Consider the following 17,743-nt stretch of genomic DNA (forward strand, 5'->3'; position numbering starts at 1 on the left):
ACTTCTTCAGTGTTCTCGAAGGACATTTTAAGGTTTTGGGACAAAATTTTAGCCCAAATCCTGTTGGTAAACCTGTTCATAATGGCTTTATCAACCCTTGGAGGCAATTCCCTTGTCTCATTTGCATTGCTTATAGCGTGCAGAACCAAATCTTTAGTGAAGCTTTCAACAACTTTTATGTACTCTTCTCGGTTTTCAGATATAGTGAGTACTCTTTTTGGTAAAGCCAACAGGGGTTCTGTAAACGTTGGGACAGTAATATCATCAAGCCGTTCGCTCAGATATAAAATCAAATATTTCTCCTTGCAGTTATGTGCTTTACAAAGATTGGTGAAAATGTCCCTGTTGATATTGGTCAGCCTTTTTGGAGATAGATCCAAATTTTTCTCGTCAATTTGAGGCCAGAGTTTTTCACGCAGGCGATCGCTGATAGAGTCGGGATTGTGCCGCTGTGTGAAGTCCTTGTATTTAGACGAGGCTTTGGCCTCTGAAACTACCAACTGAATAACTTTGTAAACACACATCTTTTCTTCAGACAGATAATCAGATGCCAGAGTGATGTCATAAGAACCAAAATCTGAATCAGACTTACGGACTGACCTATGTAGTTTTTTCTTCACAGGCTTTTCCAGGGGGCAAGCTTCTATGTTGTCCAAGTCTTTTGTATCAGCTGAGTAGTTTTTCTTCGGTTCTACTGTGGCTGTGGTTTGGGTTTGAGGAGGAAACATCTGGGATGACACAGACGCTTCTTCCTCAGATGAATCACTAAAACCAATAAAAACATTTAGATATATGTTGGGTGGTGTAGGTGCACGATGCAGTGTTACAATTTCGCTATTTTCACTGTCACCTGTGCATGTTTTATCAAGACTGCTCTCCTCTGCAGTCAAATGCAGCTTGAGGTTTTTTGAGTCGGAAGAATCCTCCAGTCCTGGAGTTTCTGTTTCTTCTTTATCACCGTGGTCATCTACAGAACTTTCTTTCAGGATGCTGTCCTTTGCTCGGGTTTCTTCTGTTTTCTCAGGGGACTCTGTGTCCACTGAGTGAAGACAGGCCTCATCAGTCTGCGTGGACACTGGATCTCCCTTCTCCACAGTTGTGTCCATTGCGTCCACTAACATGGAACAAAGTTTCAACATGTCTTTCATCAAAGTGGAAGGCATCTCAGTGTTGCAGTACTCTGGGTTGAACTGCAGAGATTTCCACTGTGGTACAATTGTACCAAAAAAGTGGTCACTTAAGGACTTCCATGTTTCCACTGAGGTGTAACTGTGTGCAGTTGTCATGTTTAAGTTTGTATTAATATTTCTTTGAGTCTGAAATGTAGAAGTGGAAATAAATTGTTGGGTGGTTGGAGTTGTGGTTGGCATGTGTGCTCTTTGTAAACTAAATGCTTGGGATTCTGGACGGTCCCTGTATAAGGGTTTAAGCCCCGCCCACGTTTGGCTGCAGCCACTGTGATGTCATCCACTTTTCTCTGAAGTTGAACCTTCAATGGCTTGGGGGCGAGGTTTAAGATAATCTCTGACACAGCTGCATGACATTTAAATGGCATAAACTATTAATTTAAATTACGCACTGTAAATTTTGTTCTTAAACCAGACTAGTTAATAATAATTTCACCACATAATATTGTCAAATTATTTTTTGTTTTCTTAAATAAATACATAATTCAAAGACAAGTTAGGTGATTTTTCATTGTATATCTGTTAGAATGCCTGGGTTGTTGACCCAGGGTTTTGAGTTTATATATTATTTATCATTTCTATTCTTTGGTTTCTTTGTTAGAGTTCTGTTTTATGGTTTATGTCTCTGTGCATCCTTAGTTGCTGTCTCCCCTGTCTGCGATATCCAGTCCAGTCCAGTCAGTGTCTGTGTCTGTCCTGGTCCCACGTCTCTGTTCTCTCTGTTGCAGTGCCTGCGTGTGAGTCTGTGTCTTTAGTTCAGTATGTGTTATGTTTCCTGTTTTATTTTGAAGGTCCATGTCTGATGTTAATGTATCTGGTTTCGCTTCCCCTTGTCTCGTTAGGCCTGATTTGCCCCAGCTGTGTTTCCCTCCTGTTACCCATTCCCTGATTGCTCCCTCTGTGTATTTAAGCCCTGTGTTTCTCTGTGTCTGTGTTGTGAGCTACCCTCATTTATGCTGTGTGGTCTGGCCACCTGCTTATGTAAGTTTATTTGGATTTTTGCTACGTTTTGCAATCCAGCAATAAAACTGAGTTTTGAAGTACACTTTTGCCTCTGAGCGTCTGCACTTTGGGTCCTCCTTACCACCACTCCTGCCTGCACACAACCTGCACCTGACAATATCAAGTTACAGTTGGACATTTTAGGTGTTCCCTACATTTTAATGTAGGCATCAGGAAATAGATATCTTTTATTTTTCTTCTTTTTATTCAGATTCAAGCTGAGTATGATTAAAAGTTGTTGTTGTTTTTTTCTTTTTAACTTAGACTGAAGTTTGTATTCCTATCTACTGATATTAATTCATTGTTATCTTAATATAGCTCAAGGTGGGGTGCATGCATACCCATATGGAAACGATATATATATATAAATCTTATAACGTTTGTATCTGTCTTGTGTGAAACTTGTATGAAAAGCATACAAGAGTGAAAGCAGATATAAGATCCCTTGAAAAATGATATACATGAAACTTGTATATTTTGGATACTTACTAAAACACTATATGAAAGTAATGAGAAAGTGGCCACCTTCATGAGTGAATCATATAAGCCTTATACGATGCGTCGGTCGGCTCAGATATTTGAAGTTTACACAGCTACATTCTCACCTGAAAATATGTATAAAGTTTTTTTGCGACCCAAAAAGAGAAATAAGAGTAATATTAAAACTAAGTTGCTGCCGACATTGTTGGAAACTGGAATTGGCTGGACCAGTCTGGGATATGGTTTTTCAATTTTGTTGTCCGGGTGGAAAATCGGGAGAAATTTGGGAGAATGGTGGCTCCGGGAGATTTTCTGGAGGGGCACTGAAATTTGGGATTCTCCCGGAAAAATCTAGAGGGTTGGCATGTATGGTTGTGGCAACATCACTAACCTTGTCAAACACCTCAGAGCAAATCATATCACAGAATATGACGAGTGTATGTTGAGGTGAACTGAAGAGGAGGACAGGGACAGGTGCTGCTAAGGCGAGACACGGAGTCCTTTAGTGCTGCAGGCAGGCAACGTGTTCACATAGCGCACAACTTCATTTTTTTTATTTCTATGTGATGAACTCTGCATTATTAAGTGATAAGAACAAGTAATCTGATGTCCTGTAATCATTATGACGCTATAATTTGAGATACAATAAATAAAATAAGTATTGGTATTGGATCAGTATCGTCGATACCACCCTGAATATTAATTGGTATCGGATCGGAAAGAAAATCAGTGGTATCGCACATCACTATCTAAAACTAAATTCAAACTTCTGCACCCAATTCTTCCCTTTTAAAGGCATTAAAATGTATACTGTAAAGTTAGAGAAATCATTAAAAGCCCCAAATTACAATATAATATTCATATTCATTATAAGAGCCTCTAAACTTCTCACCACATCTGTATGAAACTCCTGGCACCATTTTTGGTGATCCCAGCATCTGTTGACAAATTTGGGGCGGACGTCATAGTAATTTAACCTTAGTTATGGTTCATACTAGGTTTTGCAATATTATTTGACTATTTTACACATTTGACTTTCTTATATATTTCATTATTTTACTATCACTTACCACAATTTATAATTTTATCAAAACATTTCTTTCTTATAGCATTTTGTGAGGTGATTTTGGTCCAACTGTAATTATTACAAAAGGACATCTTAACTGTATAAACAACACACTGAACAACCGACAATGAAAAGAATAAAACTTCTGAACCTCTCAAGGCGCACCCTTGAAGGTTGATCAGGGTCTCGTCAGTTTACAGAACTTTTCTCTGAATGGCTGACACCCTTACCAAACACAGAGTAAGTTTACATTTCTTAAATCATACTTGCCCCTTTAAAAACCCTCTCATCCGCTCTCCACTCTGGATTCTTTAATAATTGAGATTTCAGTGGTGACTCTGTCTGATCTCAGTTGCCACGCACTCGCCTTCTCCATACTAGTGATGTGTTGATCGTGAACGAAACGGCTCTGGGTCTGCAGCCTTAAAGGCCGCATTTTAAGGCCGATTACATCACAGCGATGCGACGAAGGCTGTCCCAATTCAAAGGCTGCTCGAAATGCGGCCCTCAAATGCGTCCTTCATTTCCCTGAATTTTAAAGATGTGGTGGTGTAGACTTCATGGCCCAACATATCTCAGACTTCATAGCGCGGCGGTGGGTGTGGATAATTTTGCCGAAAAAAACGGTGAAAGCGGAGCGGCCAAAGAGTAAACTTTTAAAAGTAAGTACTGAATATTATGTCACTTATTTATGTGCAAATGTTTAATAATGAAGAACATTAAAACATTACTGTTGGCCACATGTCCGTAAAGTCATGTGACATTAGCGGTGTTTGCACTTTCAGCGTTAACTTGGTTTTAAAGACTTTACTTTAAAATATAAGACGTTCAATAGTTGACCTTAATCTTACAGAGAATGTGATGATTTAATGGATAATTAAAGTCAGTCACATATCCACAAACGCAACAAGCTCAGTGAATGCTGCTCTGTTTGCAGTCCTGAATATCACGTGATTTATCAAAACGTGATTTTACTTCAGCAGCACAGAAAGCGTCTGAAGGTGAGCTTAAAAAATGACTGCAGGCTTAGGCTACATTGTGGAACAGATGCTACCGCTGCGTACTGTAGAGTGTCTGTCTTTTAAAAAATGTATCTATTATTTAAAGCAGCGGTCCCCAACCTTTTTCGCGCCACGGACCGGTTCATGCCCGACAATATTTTCACAGACCGGCCTTTAAGGTGTTGCGGATAAATACAACAAAATAAAACTAGTACCGGTACCGTAAAAAAGAAGATTTATTCATAACACACATGAAAAGACCCAGGAAAACCGAGTTAACGATAAAAACGATAACAAAATCACGCTCAGAACCGATAAAAACCCTGAAAACTATACATTTCATACCTGAGCCTCAACTCTCACGGCCCGGTACCAAACGACTACATAAGTAAATACTTATGTAGTAATTAAGTTACTTTTTTGACACAGTAATTAGTATTTTAAATACAATATTGACTAAGTAATTAGTAATTAATTACTTTTTTAAAGCAACTTACCCAACACTGGTTATGTGTTTGTATACTTTGTGCCCAATTTGACCCAAATAGTAGAAGTCAGCCTGTTTAAGGCTCTGATATCTATTCTGTATGACTTAACTTGGAGCGCCTTAGAAAACGACTCCCTTTCGACGCCCTAGAGCCAAATATCGACCACGCCATAAAAAGTGCTATAAAAATGTCATATATTAATAATTTTTTCCACTTTAAATTAGCCAATCTTTTAGACCTACTTCTCCTTGAAATATTCATATAAAGTTTTAATTACATTTCGCGGATTTTAATCCTTTATATCCCGGTTTTGTCACATGAGCGCATGGCTTTTTTTGGCGAAAAAAACAAAAAACTTGAATATTTTCCATAAAATACATTTGAAGTAATATTTTATTGTAATTATAATTAGGCCTTTGGATGGTCCAAAGATTACCACTGACATTCATTTTGATCGGCCGTTAGTTTTTCTGCAGGAGAACGGTTTTTCACTCTTGCCCTGTTAAATGCATATTACCTTGTTGCCTTCTAATAAAATAAAAAGCATTATGTAAATAAAAATTCAAGATCAGTTTGAACCAAATAAACATTTATTTTTTCAACGATGAACAAGAACATGTATATTGTTGTTGGGAATGGGGAAATGTATGAGAGAGAAAGAGAGAGCTAGTGAGAGGGTGGGGGGGGCTGTGTGTGGCCGGGGGGGTAAATGTCTTGCTCAGGTAGAGCAGTTGCTGCAGACAAATTTGCTGTGGGCTCGGCAGGTGAACTTTCCACATTTGCTGCAGGTGTTTCCGACTCGCCTCCTTTTCTCAAAACAGACCTCACAGGACTTCCTGCCCTTGGGATCTGTCACTCCAGAGGGGCCTGCAGCAGCACCATCCTGCGCATCTCTGACTAATTCAGCAGCGGCTAATGAGCGGGGAAGGCGCTCTCTTTTTGACAAATGAGGCTTGATCAGGCTTTCTCCCACCTCTTCTATGAACAGCCTCCTCCTGTGTGACTTCTGCTGATGCCAGGCCTGATCTACGGAGGTCCACAGCACGAAGGCGTTGTAGAGGGAGACGTCTATGACGTTATGAAAGAGGGCCATTGGCCATCGATTGGTCCGTCTCCTGCAGGAGTAGGTGCCGACAACCTAACAAAACAACAACAACATAAAACCTCTGTATATTTTACACAAGAATATATGAGCAAAAATGAATAAAGGTGTGCGTAACTGATGCGTAATGACACCCACCTTATCAAGGTTGTCGACACCTCCTTTGCATCGATTGTAGTCGTCAATGATCACCGGCTTTTTTCTTTGTCCATTGCTGACCTCCGGCCTGCGATGTTTGGTGCTCAACAAAAGCACATTTCTGCCCCGTCGAGGAATGTAGGACACTAGGGTGTGTTTCAATGAAAAGGCAAAGGTGGAGGCATAGACAGCTCTCCCTCTCGTCTGGCGCAAAACGGGTGGAATTTCTGTTTTGTTCCGGCGAATTGTGCCGACCAGAGCCATTTTATTCTTGAGGAGTTCCTCTGCCAGTTCAAATGAGGTAAAAAAGTTGTCGCATGTCACGACGTGTCCCTGGAGCCCGTCCGTCATCTGCAGGACGACCCTCATCCCCTGATTTACTTCGGCTGGTTCGCCCGCTGCTCTCCCGGTGTAAACCTGCAGCCGCCAGGCGTAAGATGTCTTGACGTCGCAGGCTGCCCAGATCTTTATGCCGTACTTAGCAGGCTTTTTGGGGATGTACTGGCGGAAACCGCACCTTAAGGTCCCGGTCTGGACTAAACAACATCGGCAGGCGGTGTGCCCACATGTCCCATACCTGCCGAAAGGGAGCCAATTTGTCGGTACGGCGTCCAGGTCGGGAGAGCTTGTCGTCAAATCTGAGGGCCCTGCAAATGTGCGAAAATCTTTTCTGGGACATCGCGTCCCGGAACATCCCGTTTTCTCACTCCAAAGGCTTTTGATTGACTTGTGTTTTGACCGGTATACATCGGCCAAAATGAGCAGCCCCACATAAGCCAGCATTTCGTCGCTGTCCAAATCGCTCCATTCTGAGATTGCCCGTCTGCCATGAAGGTTTGTCATTGAAACGATATGCTGTATAATCTCATCGGTTAGGAGCAACCTGAAGCTGGAGAGTGGGTCTGAAATTCGGGCGACGGCTTAGTGGGTTGGTCCCGGAATAAGCCCCGTGGGTGCTGCGACGTAGCGCAGCGTCTCGGTGTTTGTCGGGGACCATTTCTCTCCATTTTTGGCAGTCCACGCCACTGCTTCCTCGTGCGTCTCCCCCTCGTTCTCATCTCCAGTAGAAAAATCAGAAGATGACTCCTGCTGATCGGTGTGGAGAGACGACGACTCCGTGTCATCCCCGGAATCAGAGTCACTCTGGGCGGGTGAAGAGGAAAGATCCTCGCTGTCGGAGCGCATCAGGATGTCCACTACTTCCTCGGTCCTGTAATACCGTGCCATCGTGAAAATGCCTACTCCCGCGCTACGGCTTATTCTTATAACCTCTGCTGCAGTGCACCTGCATAAACAAGCTAAGCTTGAAGACAAAATAAAGTCTAATTTGTTTTTTGTTCTTGTTTTCATGTTAGATTTGTTTGCATTGCGGGGTGGACTTCAAAGAGGGAAGGCTTCTGATTTTAGACATAAACATACTTTTATCTAAAGTTAGAAGCAGACACAGACAGATCTTTTTCTCTTCTTTTAGGCAAAAGGACCTTTATTTTTTTGTAAATATAAAGGTCATTGATAGTGACACAGAACACCATTCTTTTTTCACTTTCTAAAGCAGAAAGAGACGCTCAAAATCTGACTTTTTTTGGCTGGAGTTTGTTCAATGGTGAAATATGAAACAAGAGCGCCACCTGGTGGACAAATAAAAAAATTTACAATTCTAAGGCCCCTACTTCAAAGACTGAGTGAAAGTGGAAAGATGACATTTAATTTGATGGTAATGATTGGGCAGTGAAAAATAGCGTTTATAATGGGTTTCAATGGGGCGTTTTTTGGCTCTAGCATCTCAAGTGGATGGAAGTTTGTAGCTTAGCCACTTTAAGCTAATCTAATGAACTCAGACTGGAATTCTAAAGTTAAAAAAAAATGTGTGGAAAGTTTGGCTATATTCTATTCAACACAGTGAAAATGGCTTGAAATTAAAAAACACTGTGGATGAAAAATGGCTCCAGGTAGCCCAGAGGGGTTTAACCCTTGTGCTCCCCTTCGGGCCAGCTCCAGACCCCGGGGGTCCCAGAGTACTCCTGGGTCGCATTTCACAGGCCGCGCATCAGGGTTGGCTCCCGCACCCCGTACACCCACGTTTCCCTCCCTGAATGCCACTCCCGTTTCAATTTTTTTCCTAGTTTCAGGCAGGCTCTATCACGTTCGTCCATGGGAGGCCGCTCTTAATTTGTTGGCATTCTTACATTTGGCTCAATGCTTACATATATGTGTAAAAAGAAAATGTACGAGCTGTGATAACTGTTTCTGATAGAATGAAGAGTAGACTGATATATTAAATATTCCTTTATTGGGTGAGAAAATCATACTGCTACAGGTAGCAGCACTTCCAGATTTGTATCATAGTTTTAATACAGCACGTGCATTTCAGTAAGAGCTCATATATTTCCGTATCGCAATTTACAGTTCTTATCAGTTTGTCCTTGTAAAGTCCACAACAAGCATGACACAGGAAATAAACACCCGATAGATATTATCTCAGTAAATGAAGTTGGTGTTCAGCCTCTGAGAGGGGACAGTCAGCGGGGGTTATGCAAGTTGTGTGTGTTAGCTGAACAAGAGCTTGACCTCTTGCAAGGCAAGCGGGTCTGTCACACCCTTTATTGAGATACTGGGCTGGGCAGACATCTCCGAAATCATCAAAGATTTTGGCAAATAGGCTCTATCTTGGCAAACTGACCGGATATCTAACATGAAACCACAAATATCCAAAGTGTATTTGGTGACACACAAACGGGGCTTTTCATAATGTATAGTTTAGTTTAGTTAGTTTCCACATGTCCGTTGTTGTGTTGGGAAAATGCTCACCGAAAGCATAGCCACATGAAAATGTTAATTAAGTATTCAATAGCGCATTTAAGTAATTTGTTTAATTTTAGCACGCCTGGCCCTCCATACTCACTGAGACTCACACTAAGACATGTAAATTTCCAACTGCAACTCGGGATAAACAGACATTGAGACATGACAGAAAGGGTAGAAAAAGGGACGAAACACAGAGAGACACTAACAAAAACTGAGTTCAAGATTAACTCATGTGGAAAATACACAACTAGAACACAAGTTATCTCAAATTTCCAAAGAAAAAGAACAAATAACGCGTCCATAACAAACTCAAAAACTGTTTTGAAGATACAGGACCATGACAAAAAGCCACGATGTTCAACTTCAAATTCAAATTCAATAGAAGCTTCAGTTCTCACGATTACATATATAAAATGTTTAGTATTATAAAGCAGTAAGAAAACAATGGATGTCTTTCAGCACCTGGCTTTACTAAGCACATGTGGGCATAACCCTTTGTAAAATACCACATGGACCTTATCCCGCAAGCTCACAGCAATGATATCTGTGATGGTGTCTGTGCAAGAAAAAACCCCACTTAATTTTGTATGAAACACAATCTAACTACAGGGGACGTCTGATCTTTATTTCTAATGTTACTTGTGTCTTTGGGAATTCTAATCCTCAACTCTCTCTTGATTTTAACCACATAACAGAGTCAACAAAGAAACTTTAAGAGTTATTGGGACTGGGGCCCACTGCATTAACATTGTTATTTTTTCAATACCTAATTTATGGAAATATGCCTACTTTTTCCCCTAATACAATAGGTACCAAAGACAGCATGTCTAACAGGAAGCATTTTGAAATGGAAAACTAAAAACACATTTACAAGAGACAGTTTGTTCATTGATTATTGATTTTGGTTTTTATTAGTTAACCCTATGTATTTGGATTAATTGGATCAAACCGGCAATATTAATAAAAGGCAAAAAACAAAACATAAAAGAAAAAAAAGAAACAAAGACAAATAAAACAAAAAACTGAAACAAAGACAAACAAAACAAAACTGAAACAAAGACAAACGAAACAAAAAAACAGAAACAAAGACAAATAAAACTAAAAACAGAAAAAAATTGAAACAAAAAAGAGAAACAAAGACAAAACAAAAAAGAAAAAACAAAACCCAACAATCAAATGATCCCCTGTGAGCAAGCACTTGGCAACAGTGGGGAGGAAAAACTCCCCTTTAGCAGGAAGAAACCTCCGGCAGAACCAGGCTCCTCTTGGGGCAGCCATCCGCCAGGACTGGTTGGGTTTTGTTTAACTGTAATTTGGATAAAGTGCCAGTTTAATATTATTTTTGAGATTAGAGCTGAAATAAGGCCCCTGGAGTAAAGCCAGTTCAACACCATAAAGTCAGACTTCACACAGTGGTGGACTCACATTCTAACCTTCTTGTATGAAGTTTAAAATTTAAACTATCTTCTCCTAACTGACAATCTGGTGCTTTCTGTGACTGAGCTTTCAAAGTCTGACCTTGTTGAATCTGTGAAATCACTGAGTTCTGTTTTTAGAGCGTCTCGTTGTCTGCATACATTCTCTTTTTTCGCTCTCATTGCTGCGACTTTCTCTTGCAGAGCCTTTTCCTTTCTCATTTTCTGCTCTAAGTTCACTATTCTGCTGACGCAAAGCCTGTTCCTTAACCAGCTTTGGCCGCAGCCCCTCAAGCTCTTTCTGCAGAGTGGTACCTTGGCTGGTAAGAGACTTTTTCTCTGCTTCCAGAGCCTTATAATTTGCCTTAATAGCCTTTCGACTGTCTATTTCTCCATTCAGTCTTTCAATTTCTGTAGTTATCTCGTTATTTTCTTTCTTCAAGACTTCTACCTGTTCCTTTAGTATGCTATATTTTTTACTCCAGTCTTCTTCAGTAAACACCTGTTTGGAGACATCAGCACGCCTTTTAAAAATACTTTTTTTGTGCCCCTGGAGGGCTTTTTCTTCCTTTTCTAGTTTTTTTTAAAGCTTTTCTCATTTCTACACGATCATTTAGCTCACTTATTTGAGCTTTTAATTTCTTGTTTTCTTTTTTCATTTTGCTCATTTGTGCCAGTTTTTCTCCATTTTCAGAGAACAGTTTCCTGAGATCATGGTTATTTTTGTAAGTTTCTTTGAGGGATGATCTGGCCTGTAGAACGTCTGTAAGTATCTTCTCGATGTCTTTCATCAACTTCTGATTTTCCCTTTTAACAGCGACATGTTGTTGTTTTTCAGACTCGTAGACCTGAACCAAATTGCTTATGTGCTCGCGTTCCTTTTTCAATCTCCGGATTTGCTGTTGCAGTGCACTGTTTTGCGCCTTCATCTCTTCTGTACATTTTTTAGCGCCTCACAGTTCTTCTCTAAGGCTGCTTTATTTATAACTGATGCCTGCAGATCTTGAAGTTCCTTCTTGAGGGCCACATGCTCTTGTGTGACACTTTCATTCTCTTCTTTAATGGTCACATTAACTTCTGGCCCGCTGTTGTCTTTGACCGTTTTCTGAGACGCTTCAACAGCTTTTCTTTTCTTCCTTCTTATTTCAGCGTTAGATTTATGATTTTGGGCTACGTCCAAGAGTTTGTTTAATTCCTTTTGAAGAGAAACACATTTTGCTCTTGCATTCACTTCCTCTGCCCTCATTACGAAATATTTGTCCTCCATATAATCAGGGCTGTGGAGCTCAGTGCTGACCTCGTAAATTTGGAGTTGCGCAGCATATTACTGTTCTTTAATGGCTTTGATCCTGTGATACATGTTCTTGTATTGGGTTTGTTTTTCGGTAGCCATTCTTCTTTTTCTTTTTTTGAACAAATCACTAAAATATTCAAAGTTGCTTTAAACGAGAAAATACACTGTGACATCACACTCATGATCACATGACATAAACCAATGTTTCCTGGCTTTTGGAGCCAGGGCACATATTTCACATTCAAAAGATCACACGGCACACCACCACACAAAAATGTTACAAATAGCATATTGATAGTTTTGCTCTATGCACCAGGCTTAGCAGAATTGGCTCAGTTTGTCCCCAGTATACCTTTTTTGCTTTCTTTTGACCACTACTCATGCTAGAGCCCTTATCTGGGTCGCAATTTTCTCCAGGACCCAGGTCAGATTGATGACTTTTCAAATATTTACCTATTGCTATTTGTGGTATTTAAAAGCTCAAGGCAAAACACAGGATGACTGACCTGAAACAATAAGAGGAATAATTCCAAAACAGTCACAGGTACAAAGTAAGGAGAGACATCCTAATGCAGAGCACTAAGTGAGTATTTGTTTGCAATACTCTCAGAATAAGAAAGTGGTTTAAAGAAATGGACTGCTATTATTAAAGTGTGTGGACACTTCTTCTTCTTGGCAGATTTGCTGCATGTTTGAAATTCTTTATTAATATATCATCATAAAATGCCAGTTAGCCATACTCTGCCTACTTAAAACTTTTCAGTCTCCCGTTTCCTTCTAAGGAACTTTACTTTGTGACAGCTACTCTGTCAAGAAGGGAGATGAACACACTGTAACAGTGATATTTGTCTCTCTCTACAGGATAAAAGTATTTATAACGTTCTGCATGTTAATAACACCTTAAGGACAAGGAATAAGAAACCATTCACAAGCTTAAATAGGAAAATACAATAAAGAATAAGAAATACTTTATCTCAAAAGTTTGGGAATTAAAGCTTTATTGTTGGCGCAATACTAAATTCCTTTCTGATCTGATACCAAATAAAACTCAAGCTGATATGGACGATGCTGACCCGACACAGATTGTTTGTACAAAAACTGGATGTGTTTTGGAAATTTAAACTAAGCAGTAGTGTATTTCAAATGATATCTTTCATGTTTCATTATGAAGAATTATTATACAAGAAATAAAAAACCTGCATTTGTGACAACAGCTGTGTGCAGATCAACAATGGATCATATATCGAGTACTGGAGAGAGTATGAGCGTGCAGCGTTTAAAGCATGGAAGTACTGACCTTACTTTGAGTTTGATTCCATAAAAAGTGACAAAAACATTAGTGTCCGTTGTGCGTGGGAAGAAAACTTCTTTTTACAGCGAAAAAAACCCTAAACTTCCAAGCAAGCACCGAGTGCGCAACCACGTAATGGGAAATTCACAGAGAAACTGCCATATCCTTCCACTGACCGCTGCGGCACACCTGCACCAGGGTAAACCTCCGCCTACCCTGCTCCTGCTTTACAGGTGAAAATAGAGCAAAAGGACCGCTCAGTCTTTGACTTTATTTATTTTCTGCTGTGTTTTACTTGCATCTATTTAAAGACTGAGTGTAAACACACAAAAAAAATAAATTTATGTGCTGGAATGTGCAGAAAAAAGGTTTAAATATTAAACAAATTTCTTCCAGTCAGAGAATGTTGCATATAATTACATTTTTGCTTGATGCATAAAGTTAAAAGATTAAAACTAATAAAACAAGTTTTAAAAAGGGAATTTTCCATTTGATTACATTTTGTATGATGGATTATGTAGAAAAAGTAGAATTGGGCTGAAAGATCTATCACTTTATCACCTCTTCAGGTTGTAAATCGTGTTTTTAAAAAGTAACTAAGTAATTAATTACTTTTGAAAATAAGTAATCAGTAAAGTAACGGGATTACTTTTTTGGGGAAGTAATCAGTAATTAGTTACTGATTACTTTTTTCAAGTAACTTGACCAACACTGCTTACAATCAGCCATTATTGTCAAATAACTGAGTGAGCACACGTGAGTCAAACACAAGAGTAGATCTTCTGCCCTCGTGGATCCCAGCCAAGTTTTGAATTCTTTTGTGTGTGTTTTGGTTAATAAAGTTTGTAGGAAAAAAACTGAAGTGTCTGTGAATTCAGTTTTCTCACAACCTTTACTGTTATATCAGTGAAAGAAAAGATTTTGTAAAAAAAAACAAAACCCCCTCACACCACAACATCCTACAGTTACAAGTGTTAAGTTTAAAATGATTGTGAATGAACACATTTCAGAGGAGGTGTTGGACCAAGAGCTTAAATTGGACATGAAATACTACATGTTTAAAGGCTAATTTACGCTATGGAGCAAGGGTGTAGATTTGTTGTGTGGGGCATGTAGTCCATGTCTGTTGCTGTAACAGTAGTCCATGTTTAGAATAAAAAATCCCAGCTCACTGAGTTGATCGGGGCAATAGTGCCTAAAATGTTGCATAATTTTGCTGAGAGATCTTTTACTTTGTGGTCATCTTACATCAGTAGTTTTATGGACAAAAACCAGCAGGTCATTCAGTGTTCCCTTAGTGCTAATGTGTCAGAGATGTTGGTGTACTATAACTGAAGTAATGTTGTTAAGTCCTTAAAGTCATATTCTTTTATTGTCATGACTGTATTTGAAGCTATTTTTATTTTTGTATGATACCTGATTTTTATGGAATATGGCTGAAGTAAACTAAAGCCTAAAATACTTAGTCAGTCATTTGTTTAATAGTAATTTAACATTATATAATTCACATATAGAACTATGAATTGTGATTTTAAATGGTTTAAAAGCACGTAGAATAGCATATGTAGGCAAGTATGTTTCTCCTCTTTTTATCAAGAAGCAAAAACAAAAAGGAAAAAAAAAAGAAACAGGGCAGGCTTCGGTCCCCACCAACACCGAAACCAAATCTACACCCTTGCTATGGAGCACTGCTCTCACATGGATTTAACACTTTCTCTCTTCCACACAGTCCTCATTTCTCGTGTGCTTTACAATCCTGAATATTACAGCAGGAAGGCAGTACAGCCAGGGAACACCCTGTGACGTCACACTCTGGACTGGCACACGATGGCAGAAAAGTTCTTAAAGTAGTAAACACTTATTTATTAAACAACACAGTAATATGTCAGATTTTGACAGCAAGGTATAAATGATTTTCATGTCCACTTTAAAAGGAGACCTGCCAAAGCAGTAATCAGACTCATATGATCAGCGGCTTATGCAACGCAGCTCCGTCGGTGCTCTGACCTGGTATGAGCGCGAGTGTCCGTCACGCGTGGCTGGGTTAAAATACTGCGTCCGCTGAGACATCAGTGGCTTCGTTAAATAGCACTATTTTATTTGCTCCTAAGAAAATCAGTTTGGCTCAGATTAAAGTTTCAGCACATAGTTGTACAGTAGGTGGATATTGAAAGCCTCCAGCCTGTCCAGAGATGATTATTCTATTCTGAGCTCAGCTGTCTATTAGAATTTTTGGAGTTAATTAAAATTAGAAAAAAAAAATCAAATTCACATCTGATTTGTGTTCTTTTGTTTTTGTTCAATAAGCAGATGTCGGTGTTTCGATCATGTTACGTTGAGATGTAAAATGCTTGTTAGAAACTATGAAACACATTGTGCTGACTTCTGGGTGTTAGAAGACAATTAATAATGCTCATGAATAAGACTAAAGGCAAGAAGGTGTCCTTTATAACTAAACATGTTAATAGTACCACTAGAGTTTATAACATAGCGTGTGTATTTCAGTAATAGCCTGTATATTTCAGTGTAGTGATGTGCAGTTCTTACCAGTTTGTCGTTCGAACGTCAACACGAGTCGAGATTTCCGAGGAAACAGCTCACGTTGACGTTAGTTCTGATACTCCCTAACTTAAGTTATCCAAGTTAACTTAAGTCAAGTCAGATAATTCTTTTGTAATGAAAACGTAAACACTCGCCGGGAGTTACCGCAGTGTCAGCTGTTTAATTCACACAGCGTGTGCAGTAACCATGGTAACAACGGACACTGAGTGGAGGATCGATGCAGGTCAGATTTTGGGAAATATCCCTCATATCTCTGAAACTAAAAAACGGTCGTTCATCAGCTGTGCTGATAGTTTTCCAGCAGGACAGCTGAGAGAAGAAAAACTCAAACTGTCGGAGCAGGTTTGATCGTTCAGGTTTAAAATCAGCTGGAAGCTCCACGTTTTCACAGCAAGCGGCTCTGTTCAGGAGAAATATGTTTTATATGTGCACCATGTGAAGCCTGCTGTACTAAAATCACTGAATGAAGAACAAACAGTGCGTCGCTGTTAAGGAAAATGTTCTAAAACACTTCTTCAGTAAAGACTCAGAGAGGAGAAACACACAGAACTTCTTGCTAGCAAGGGCAGCCTCCAGACTGAGACTCGCGCTAAGAAACTGCCCCGGTCTTTATTTATACTTCAGTGAGCGTTTGTTCTTTACATTGGAATGTGGAGGTGTACGTGTGTGTGTGTGTTGCTGATCAAAGGGTCATATAACATGAAAGCACAAAAGGTACATCCTTGGTCAGGAAGAGGGTAATCTCCCCCTCACCCTAGATGGTTCACCCTAGATAACACTGTGAGGAAGTCCAGCAGTTAAAACACTTAGACTAGAACAGACGTAGCTACGTTAAAACAATAAAACAATAAAACAAGGTACGAACTCTCATGCTCCCAGGACGTGGGGGTGCATTCCTGGAGTGCACACCAAGCCTGCAGCCTGTTAGAGATCACACACAATTGATTATATGCCTCTAAGTATACATGGCTGAATATTTCCTAATACAAATAACTACATGCAGTATTCTATCATATGCAAACTTATATCACTAAAAGATTATACTGACTACTAAATACAATTTTCCATTGACAGTTGCATTGTCGCAAGAACATGCATGTATTTATTAAATGTATAAATGTTATGATATTTGATTCTAATCTGCTGCTGAGTCTCTGACGCTGATGGAAACGCAACAAACAGAACACAGAGCAAGAACACCTGTCTAACCAATCACATTCATTCCACTTTGTGACAAACTGATGTCACGGCGGGGTGCGCCGGTGTGTAAAGAAAACAGGACCCAAAAGCAGATGAGGACGAGGAGTTGAAGTTTGAACAGAAAAAGTGATCCTTTATTAGATGACGGCAGAAGTAAACCAGGAAACCAAAGTAAACTGACAAGACACTAAGAAACAAAATACTAAACGGTACTGCGACCAAAAACTATAACTATGACTAACGTGGAAATAACAGCCGACAACTAGACCTACGACTGAGGTGAGGTAAACAGACGACCCGACAATGGCATGCAGAAAACAAAGGACTTAAATACACACATGAGGTGATCAGGGGAAGTGGAGACACATGCGGAAACAGCTGACTAACATGAACCTAATGACAGGAGCAGTGAAGCTAAATACAAAGAACCAAGAACACACGACTCCTTCCAAAATAAAACAGGAAGCATAATGAAACGCAGACATGACAACCAGAACTTGACAACGTAAGACACAGACATGAAACACATGAAGAGCAGGGGAGACTTAACATGGGTTGGAAACATGAGGGGGAATTAATAAGAACTAAAATCACCTAGACATGGTAACAAATGAACTTAGAAAACCTGAAGGGCTTAACATAAACTATAAACATCAAAATGAACTCATACTCAAAACACTGGGTCATAAGACCCAGGACCGTGACAACTGAA

At 39.7% G+C, this 17,743-nt stretch overlaps 1 long non-coding RNA gene and 1 pseudogene across 2 annotated transcripts; both read right to left on the reverse strand.

Moving 5' to 3' along the window:
- Nucleotides 1-721: 721 nt before the first annotated feature.
- Nucleotides 722-15,990, reverse strand: LOC146695063 (uncharacterized). Of its 2 annotated transcripts, XR_014923507.1 has the most exons (3): nucleotides 15,817-15,990; nucleotides 851-1,114; nucleotides 722-765 (listed from the first exon to the last, which is right to left on the reverse strand). It is a non-coding gene; the product is annotated as an uncharacterized LOC146695063 (long non-coding RNA). The 2 variants fall into 2 exon arrangements; XR_014923506.1 differs by lacking the exon at nucleotides 15,817-15,990 and having other exon boundaries at nucleotides 851-1,408.
- On the reverse strand, nucleotides 10,074-12,995 carry LOC146695064 (uncharacterized; annotated as a pseudogene).
- Nucleotides 15,991-17,743: the final 1,753 nt, after the last annotated feature.

Source organism: Copadichromis virginalis, linkage group LG13 (assembly GCF_057382275.1).
Source record: "Copadichromis virginalis isolate Kocher_CV1m ecotype Utaka linkage group LG13, C_Virginalis_male_GT1.1, whole genome shotgun sequence".
NCBI lineage: Eukaryota > Metazoa > Chordata > Actinopteri > Cichliformes > Cichlidae > Copadichromis > Copadichromis virginalis.